Source organism: Lactuca serriola, chromosome 2 (assembly GCF_051521515.1).
Source record: "Lactuca serriola cultivar US96UC23 chromosome 2, Lser_US96UC23_V15, whole genome shotgun sequence".
In the NCBI taxonomy this organism is placed as follows: domain Eukaryota; kingdom Viridiplantae; phylum Streptophyta; class Magnoliopsida; order Asterales; family Asteraceae; genus Lactuca; species Lactuca serriola.
In genome coordinates, this window is record NC_136409.1 from 86,628,995 (window position 1) to 86,637,993 (window position 8,999).

At 38.0% G+C, this 8,999-nt stretch overlaps 1 non-coding gene across 1 annotated transcript; it reads right to left on the bottom strand.

Moving 5' to 3' along the window:
- Positions 1-3,856: 3,856 nt before the first annotated feature.
- Positions 3,857-3,975, bottom strand: LOC145091018 (5S ribosomal RNA). The gene has a single exon (XR_013701920.1). It is a non-coding gene; the product is annotated as a 5S ribosomal RNA (ribosomal RNA).
- Positions 3,976-8,999: the final 5,024 nt, after the last annotated feature.

Sequence of the window (8,999 nt, forward strand, 5' to 3'; positions counted from 1 at the left end):
ACATTACATAGTATTGTTTACATCTGTTTAAAAGAAAAGTTGTACGAGTTTTTTACATATGTAATATGATCAAAAGTAAAGACGAGTCTTCGGGACGCTCTGTCTTCTCCAAAAGGTTGCGGTGTACCTGTCTAACGCTGACCTGAGAATACAAGCAGTTTGAAAATCAGCATAAAGCTGGTGAGTTCATAAGCGGTTTAGTTTTGAAAAGACAAGTTCCTTTACGTTCTGGAAAAGTTGTTGATCAAGAAAATCCCATATTTTCTTATGAAAACAGTTTGGTTATCTTTCGTTACAATTTCGAAAACAGTTGGTTATGTCGATCCAGGAAAATCCCATATTTTCCTTATAGTTTTAGTTATTCGTTTGTTACTTTATCCGATTATGTGCTGTTGTTTTACCCAGGAAAATCCCATATTTTCCTATGTGTTGAGTTGTCTATTGGTATCTAGGTTCGTTACTAATTGTAATGTTATCCGAGAAAAATCCCATATTTTCCTATGTGTGGTGTTTTGTTCTTAAGTTTGATTTCAAAATACTAGTAATTACCATGGGAGTAGTATTAGTTATGTGTTCTACTTCCTTAGTTATTCTACATTCGGATGACTATAATCTACTAACTTAGTTGTAATTTCGAATATTTGGAATCACACAGAAGCGTACATTACAGTATTTTCGAAGTTCTGCTGAGTTCCAAAAGAGTATTTTAGTTGTGTATTCGATGAGGCGGATATATTTGAAACTCAATAGAGGTCCAGAGGTGTATTTTCGTAATAAATTCGAAACTCTGGTGACACTCAAGGGGTACACTAATTGTATATTCGAAGTCTTACTATCAACCAAAGGCATCATTTCGCATTCGTAGTCGTATTCGCATTCGTAGTCGTATTCGTATTCGTAGTCGTATTCGTATTCGTAGGAGGTTACATTCGTATTCGTATTCGTACTAGGTTATATTCGTATTCGTATTCGTAGTAAGTTATATTCGTATTCGTATTCGTACTAGGTTATATTCGTATTCGTATTCGTACTGGGTTATATTCGTATTCATATTCGTACTAGGTTATATTCGTATTCGTATTCGTACTAGGTTATATTCGTATTCGTATTCGTACTATGTTATATTCGTATTCGTATTCGACTTAATTTGATTAGTATGATTTCTTATTCCAGAGAATATAGTTATAACACTTTTAAAAGAAATCTAGCTTTAACCTGCAATTCAAAATGTCAATTATCACAAATCTCTGGAAATCAAGACATTTAGTTAGTAAAATCGTTGAGTTGAAAATCGTTTTTATGTACAAGATACACTTGTACTTTTTGCTTGTATTCCCCCCTGAAAACATTTGAAAAACGATTGAAAACACGGAAAAAGGGTAGGGGTATGAACTCACCGGACTCGGAAATGTGTCAGTTTCGGATGCTATATGTCGAATCAAGGCCTGATAACATGCGAGTTTCCTATGTAATATAAAATGGCATACAAATATATCTAATTAAATTTATAAACTCTAATTAGATATGAAGTCACACTCCAACGAACGAAAACACCTCAAATCGGGTGTTTGGAGTGACACGGGTGACATCTACGGACGTGTAATGGTACTAGGGACTTGGGATTTGAGTTTACTCCCCAAGAGTAAACATTTAGGGGAGTTTACAACCGCAAAACACTTACACACATGAGTTTACGGCCGTAAACTCATGTTGGTGTGATTTTGAGTGTTTAATGGCTTGTTTGGACATGGGGATTGTTGGAATGGATTTATAAAATGCCTTGGGATGGATTTGATGAATTTATGCCATTTAAAAGGGAGTTTACGACCCTAAACTTGGAGTTTACAGCCTTAATCTCTACTATGGTCAAGAATAATTAATTTGAGGTATAAGGGACAATCACATGTGATTTTAGTTAATTTTTCAAGCCTTGTTATGAATTTAGGACACCATTTAGCATACTTTTAGGAGTTTACGGCCCAGGAGCATGTTCTATGGCCGTAAACTCTCATATGTAGGGTATTTGATGTGTTTAAGGTCCTTAAACTATTTTTGGTTGGTTCTATGATTTATCCCAAGGCTTTTGGTGGTGTTGGATGGCTTTCTAACACCTTAGAAGTGAGTTTACACCCATGTTTGAGGAGTTTACGGCCCAAGCACATGCCTTGGCCGTAAACTCATACAAACCTCTCAAAATTCATGTTTGAAGTGTTCTAGGTCCATAACCAATATTCTAAAAGTCGTATCCAAGTCTTGTTTGAGCCATGGAAGGGTTTAAGGGCTTAAAAACCCTCTAAAATAGTGTTTACGGCCTAGGCACCTTCCAGGGCCGTAAACTCTTAAACAAGGGTCTAAATTATGATTCAAGGTATTCTAAGCTCATTCCATAAGGTCATCTAGCCATATCTAAGGTCTAATTGTGGTTTGGAAGGGTTTTGTTGCTCAAAAACCCCTTATAAATGAGTTTACGGCCTAGGATAGTTCTAGGGCCGTAAACACATGATAATGGTCCTAATCCATAAATTATACTCGAATTTGAAGGCTAAAGAGGTTGTATAGCATGTTAGGGAAGTTACCTCAAAGATTTGAAGCCTTAAACTTGAGATTTGGACCTTTAATTTTAGTTTGAGGAGAGACGTTGGGGTGATAGTTGTAGAATGAAGCAAAAGCTTCAAAATGAAGTCTTAGAACACTTTAAATAGTGTTCGGGATTTGGACACGATGAAATTCTACCCGATACCGGCTTTAGACGGGGCTTTTAGTCGCACCCGGCCAATTTGCCGTAACCCGATATGGTTGATTTTAAACATGTTCCGATCACCAATACGGGGCGTTAAAATGAGTTCTAAGGGCATTTGGGCACTCATTAAGCCCTAAAATAAAATATTCAATAATGACTTAATAAAACGCCGAAATCGGAAACGAAATCGGAAACGGCGATTGGATGATTGGAACGAGTCGCGAAAAGGGTTACATTTAGGGATATGAATTTCAGGTTGTTACACAATGAACCTAGGGCATCCTCTCTCCTGTTATTCCTTGAAGTACTAAGCTTTAAAACACTTAAACTGACTCCAAAATGCTTAATAGATATCAGGAACAGTTCTGATTTCTATTGAAGTGAATGATTGTTCATAATAGAAATTTCGGGTTGTCACATCATCCCCCCCTTAGAAGGAATTTCGTCCTGAAATTAGAGTTTAAGCAAATAAGTAGTTACAAATAACTAAGCAAATAGATGAGGATATTTTCAGTTTCATGTGATCCTCTCGCTCGCAAGTGAATTCAGGTCCTCGCTTGGCGTTCCAGCGAACCTTTACTATCGGGATGCGGCTTTACTTTGTCTGCGTGACCTCATGGTCCATGATCTCTACAGGTTCTTCCACGAAATTGAGGCTCTCGTTGATCTCCATCTCGTCGAGTGGGATTACAAGAGTCTTGACAGAAAGGTACGTTTTCAAGTTCGAGAAGTGGAGGGTAAAATGTACGTTACTGAGTTCATGTGGGTAAGTTAAGTCGTGGATGCTTCTTTACTCTTTCTTACTACGAGAGTAGATAAGTAAGTCATTTACAAGGACAATGACGAACTGATCCAAGTAAGAATGGCGTACCCTATTCATTAAGTTCATGAATACTACGGGCATATTGGTCCTATCTGAGGGGTATCACTACGGACTCATAGCGTCCGCATCGAGTTTGGAAGATTGTCCTCGTGACATCCTTCTCTAACACTCGTAACTTGGTGATATTCGGATCTCGGGTCCATTTTCTGAAAGGTACATCTTTCCTTATGGTTGGTCAACCAATTTATCTATGCGAGGCAAAGGGTAATGATTTCTAATGGAAATCTTGTCGAGGTCTGCAACACGAGGACTTCCTAGGGGGTCGCCCATCCTAGTACTACTCTCGCTCAAGCACGCTTAACTGCAGAGTTCTGATGGGATCTGGTGCATTAGTGTTGGTATGATCGCACCCTCAGAAGTCTATCTTCTCGAAGAATAAGACCGGAGCTCTCTAGGGTGAGGAGCTTGGTCTTCTCATTCCATTGCTGAGTAGTCGTTAAGCTGTCCGAGCGGTTCTTGTATCTCCGTGGGTGTTAGACTGTAGGTCAATTTGGTTACAGGAGTATCCTTTGATTGGATTCTAAGTTTGTTCTCATGACGATGCGATTACTCGTAGTCTTGGGCAGTCTCCAAGTTCATATTAGAAGTCATACATGGTTCATCAATCACAGTCTCGTGTATACAAGTCATATATAATTAAGACTGAAAAGGTAGTCGAATAAATGATTCTTCTTTAAGCTCACATCCCAACGAGGAAAAGAAGTTAAAGTGGAATCATCAATTCTAAACCTGTAGAACCTTGATTATATACCACCCTTATGTATACATTCTTCAGCGATAGATCAACCGTACGGGTCTTTGGATTGAACTTGACGTACTGTACGAGTGGTACTTCGGGGAGGTTTGCTGAGGTTTCTTCAGAAAGGATAAGAAGAATGAGGTACTCTACGCAAGAGTACTTCGAAGTTCTGAAATGACGGCTTCGCTAGAAAGATGTTTACGAAGAAAGAGATGTGCGCATCAAACTGGTATTGTGCGGATCGAATTGACTCAAGTTGTATGATAATACTGGAATTACTTGGAAATAAAGGCATTAGACTTGATCATAAAGGCGTTACAGACAAAACCCAACAGTGCAACTTTTAACAGAGTTACGGTACTATATATTTACTACAAGACTATTGTTACGAACTAGGTATACTACAAAAGACAAGTATACGCAGCACGAAGGTCCCTTTACTGACGGGATCTCGCAAAAGATAAGACTCTAGTTGCACTAGTTTTAAACATGTTTAAACGCATACTTAATACTGACGATTGGAAGTGAACCTGTATTATCGTAGGGTCCTCTGTTGCCTTTTTCCATCCGGAGGTCAAACTCCTCCTGTTCCACCGCCATTCTTCTTTGTTGGGCAGTCCGTCTTGAAGTGTCCCGTTACGCCACATAGATGGCATATCCAAGAAATTTCGACATTGGTGGTTGAGGCAATGTGTTGAATCTGAGTCCTGCAGTAACGGACGGTGTGTCCCTTTTTGTTGCAGTTTAAGCACTGCATTTCCCGGCAAGGTCCATGATGGTGATAGTTGCATTTTTTGCACTTTGGGAGATTGCCAGCATACTGTTTGCCTGGGTTAGGGATATCCGGGATTCTAGTAGGAATGGTAGTAGGACTTGCAGACGTTGTGGCCGCAAAGGTTGTCACCGGTGATTGTTTCTTGTTCGCCCCTCGGGGTGATTTGCCTTTAAACTTATCCCAGAATTTTCATTTGTTACTCTTGGGTTTGGGATTCGGAGTGTAATGGTAGTTTGTTACTCGATGATGTACATGATTGTTACCTTGATTGGAATTATTGATAACCATCCGGCTAACATTTGCGTTGTTAGTGTTAAGGTGAGTCAGAACAGCTGTCACGGCAACTGAGACTGCAACTTGAAAGGTAGCTGCATCAATTTGAAGAGTTGGTGTTTGGTTGATGGATTGATTACTTTTATTCGGCGACATGATACTGTTACACAGGAAGAAAATAAATTCGTGAGCGGTTATGGTTTAACTTAGATGTGTTTCGATCGTTCATGTAGAGAGTAGAAGTATGTTCTCGGGGGTTTGACCTACATCCCTATGATGCAGTCCTAGTATAGAGTAGAAGTTCGTAGAATGGTCTCATGATGTTTGTCGTTCAAACCCGGGTACCATTGTTTGGTGAATAACATGATCCAACCTTTTAAAGAGAATTGGGAATGATCCCGGAGCTAAATTACCCTAGTCCAATAACTTGACTAGAGTGGGTTTCAGATAGACCCCAACGAGAGTATGATGAAAGTATTTGAACAAAGAATAACACAAAAGTTAGCCGACTGTCAATATCATTGATATTCATAATGTAATAAGTTTGGGAAAAATAACCTTGGAGTAGGCCTTACATCACATCCAGAGTAGAAAAGCTTTGTCCGCATAAAGGCCTAACTAAAAGTACCTGCAATAAAAGATAGTTACATAGAAAAGTGCCACATAGGGCATAGACAAGAAAACGATTCCTTAAAAAAAAGAACGAAAGTAAAGCATCTCCTACTGGTGGTCACCCCTATGGTGAACCCTTGGTTCAGCTAGTTGACGTTCTATATCAAGCAGGTATCTTTCGTACACCCTCTGGCGTACTGAAAGCTCTATGACTTCGGCTCAAGTTTCAGCTAGTGCACGCAGCAGGGTCTCATCGTTTCTCTCAGATCTCTTGAGTGTGTTTTCAAGACGATTGGTGTGGATGGTATGCATTCTTGCATTGGTATTAACCTCGTCGATACGTTGGAGAGCCATCCTTCCCTGAATGTCGTTTCGGGCAACTCTACGAATCAGGATTAGTAGAACTCTGTCTGCTAAGCTCCAATCGTTTAAGTTGTAGAAGCTTCGGTCTCCATTAAACGACATAGGTTGATCTTGCGCTTCGCTCCATGTTTCCAAGCATTCTACCCAAGGAGGCATCGGGCCATGAAAAGCTGGATGAGGGTTAGGATTTGGAATGGGAGCTACCAGGGGTAGGTTCTCAACCTCGGGTTCGGAGTTATCATCATCTGAAAGGTCTTTAGCATGGTGATCATTCAAAGGGATTGGATGATCATTCTTGGGTTCTTCTCTAAACCATCCAACATTGCCTTCATTCGGAAGGTACGGGTTGCCGTGGGGATGGAGTCCAACCATGTTATCTACGCGAGAATTGGGGTAAGGAAATAATTATTAGACGATCTAACTAGATAATTATTAGATAATCTTCATTAGTTACATCACTATTTGTAAAGTGCATACTAGTTATACATAATCAAAACAAGATAGGCCTTCGAATAAGTGACCTTAACTCCAAATTCACAAGGAACAGGGGTAAAGCAAAAATTCACAGATTCTAAGTCTATGTCATCCTAGTTACATATAACTTTAGTGTATCCACTTAGCAACTATTGACCTAGTAATGACGATCTTTTTATTTCTCAAGTAAGAAATTATAATAACACAAAATACTCATATAGTATTTTTAAACTTATGCTCTGTTCTAGAGTTCTCATTGTGGTAGTGTTGGTAAGTTTTTAGACTTGTTGCCACATCACAACCATTCTTGGGCATATGGTAATCACTCCTCGGACCAACATCGTTGATCAGGCTATGCCACTCCCAAGACTGACCATACATCCCCGAGCTTACTTGTGATATTTAACAACCGTAATACTTTTGTTCTTGTCATTGTGACACTGATTTTAGTATGAATGCAGGTATGTATACTTAGTTAAATATTTTATTATTTAAAAGTATATACTCTTGGTCGGAGTATTTTAATCCCATTGTATTTATAGTTAGTATATCTTTTATGGGTTGATATACTTAATTCACTATAAACAATGCTCTGATACCAATCTGTCACACCCCAAAACCAAGAACGGCGGAAACGTTTTGGGGCGGAGGATGTCATGTAAAGTATCACAACAATGCAAAGTACTAAACAAGCAACAACATCATCCATTGCATTAATAGTATAATTTTAATTACAAGTGTGTTCTTTCGTAGTATAAAACAACATAATGAATAATCAAAATAAAACACGAGTCTTGACTACTCCGTCTTCACAAAACCTGGTCGTCGTACCTATCTATTTGTGACCTGAGAATACAAGTTATTTTGAAAGCGAGTATCAGCAATAAAGCTGGTGAATTCATAAGTATTTATGTGTCTTTGACTTGTAAAACTGTAAAGGAAAGACTAGTAAAACTGTAAAGGAAAGACTTGTAAATGTTTGAAGAAAAGTTTGTATAAGTATGAAAATGTTTGTAAGTAATTGTAAACGTTTGAAAACCCTAGAAAATCCCATATTTCCTACTAGTATAAAAAGTAGTCTTCTACCAATACCCAACTGTTTTGAAAGTAGCCTTCTACCAAGACCCAACTGTTTTGAAAGTAGCCTTCTACCAAGACCCGAATGTTTTGAAAGTTTAAACCTCTACTTAAGTAAAGGTTTTTCCTTGTACGACCATTATTATTCAAATCTAATCTACCTCATCGATTATGAGAATATGACACAAAGTAAAGGTAATAATAATATATTAACTGGAATCGTATCCTTTTGTATTTGTCGAATGTAAAGTGTAAGTACTATAGTATTTGTAATAAGTGACTAGTATTGTACTATTTGCCTTAATTGAGTATTAAGGCATAATGTGATGGCTAGATCTCATACTAAATGCTCCCCTGTCAAGAGATTCTGGGAACCAAACGTGAACCCTGCAATGATTGCAAGATGTGAACATCCATATTAGTATGATCATGTATACCAAATATAACTATCACCTATTGTTTAGAACAATGCGTTAATGATTCATTGGTATAGTTAGATCCTGTAATTGTTCCATGCTATAGCACCTTGTCGTGTGTTGTATCTTCCTCCCTGTATTCCTTTATTGTGTGTTCTCTTATGTTATCGTGTATTGTATCTCTATAACGTATGTATTGTATTAGCACGTCTGTAATTGTATCTCTTTATATAGTATGTATTGTATTTAGTATAGACTCATTAATGAACCGAATCTTGTGTGATTCCTTGTACTTAGAATAGTAAGTAGTATCTCCTGACCATACCAATTATAGCTACTAGTAATGTATGTGTATAACCGAAGAATTCCTTTGCTACCCAAAGGCACTGAACTGACTAATGGAACTTTTATGTCTATATATGTATACATGATATATAACTAATATTTAGACGAAATTTGCACGAATAACCGATACCCTAAGGCGACATCCCAACGAGGAAAAGGAAATAAAGTGAGCTAGCCGTCCTAAGTCCTTTAAACATTACTTATATAACTATACATATATGGGCATGCATTTGACAATATAAAAGTATAAAAGAAGTTTTGTAAAACCTTTGAAAAGTTTAATAACTAACAAAAGATGACAT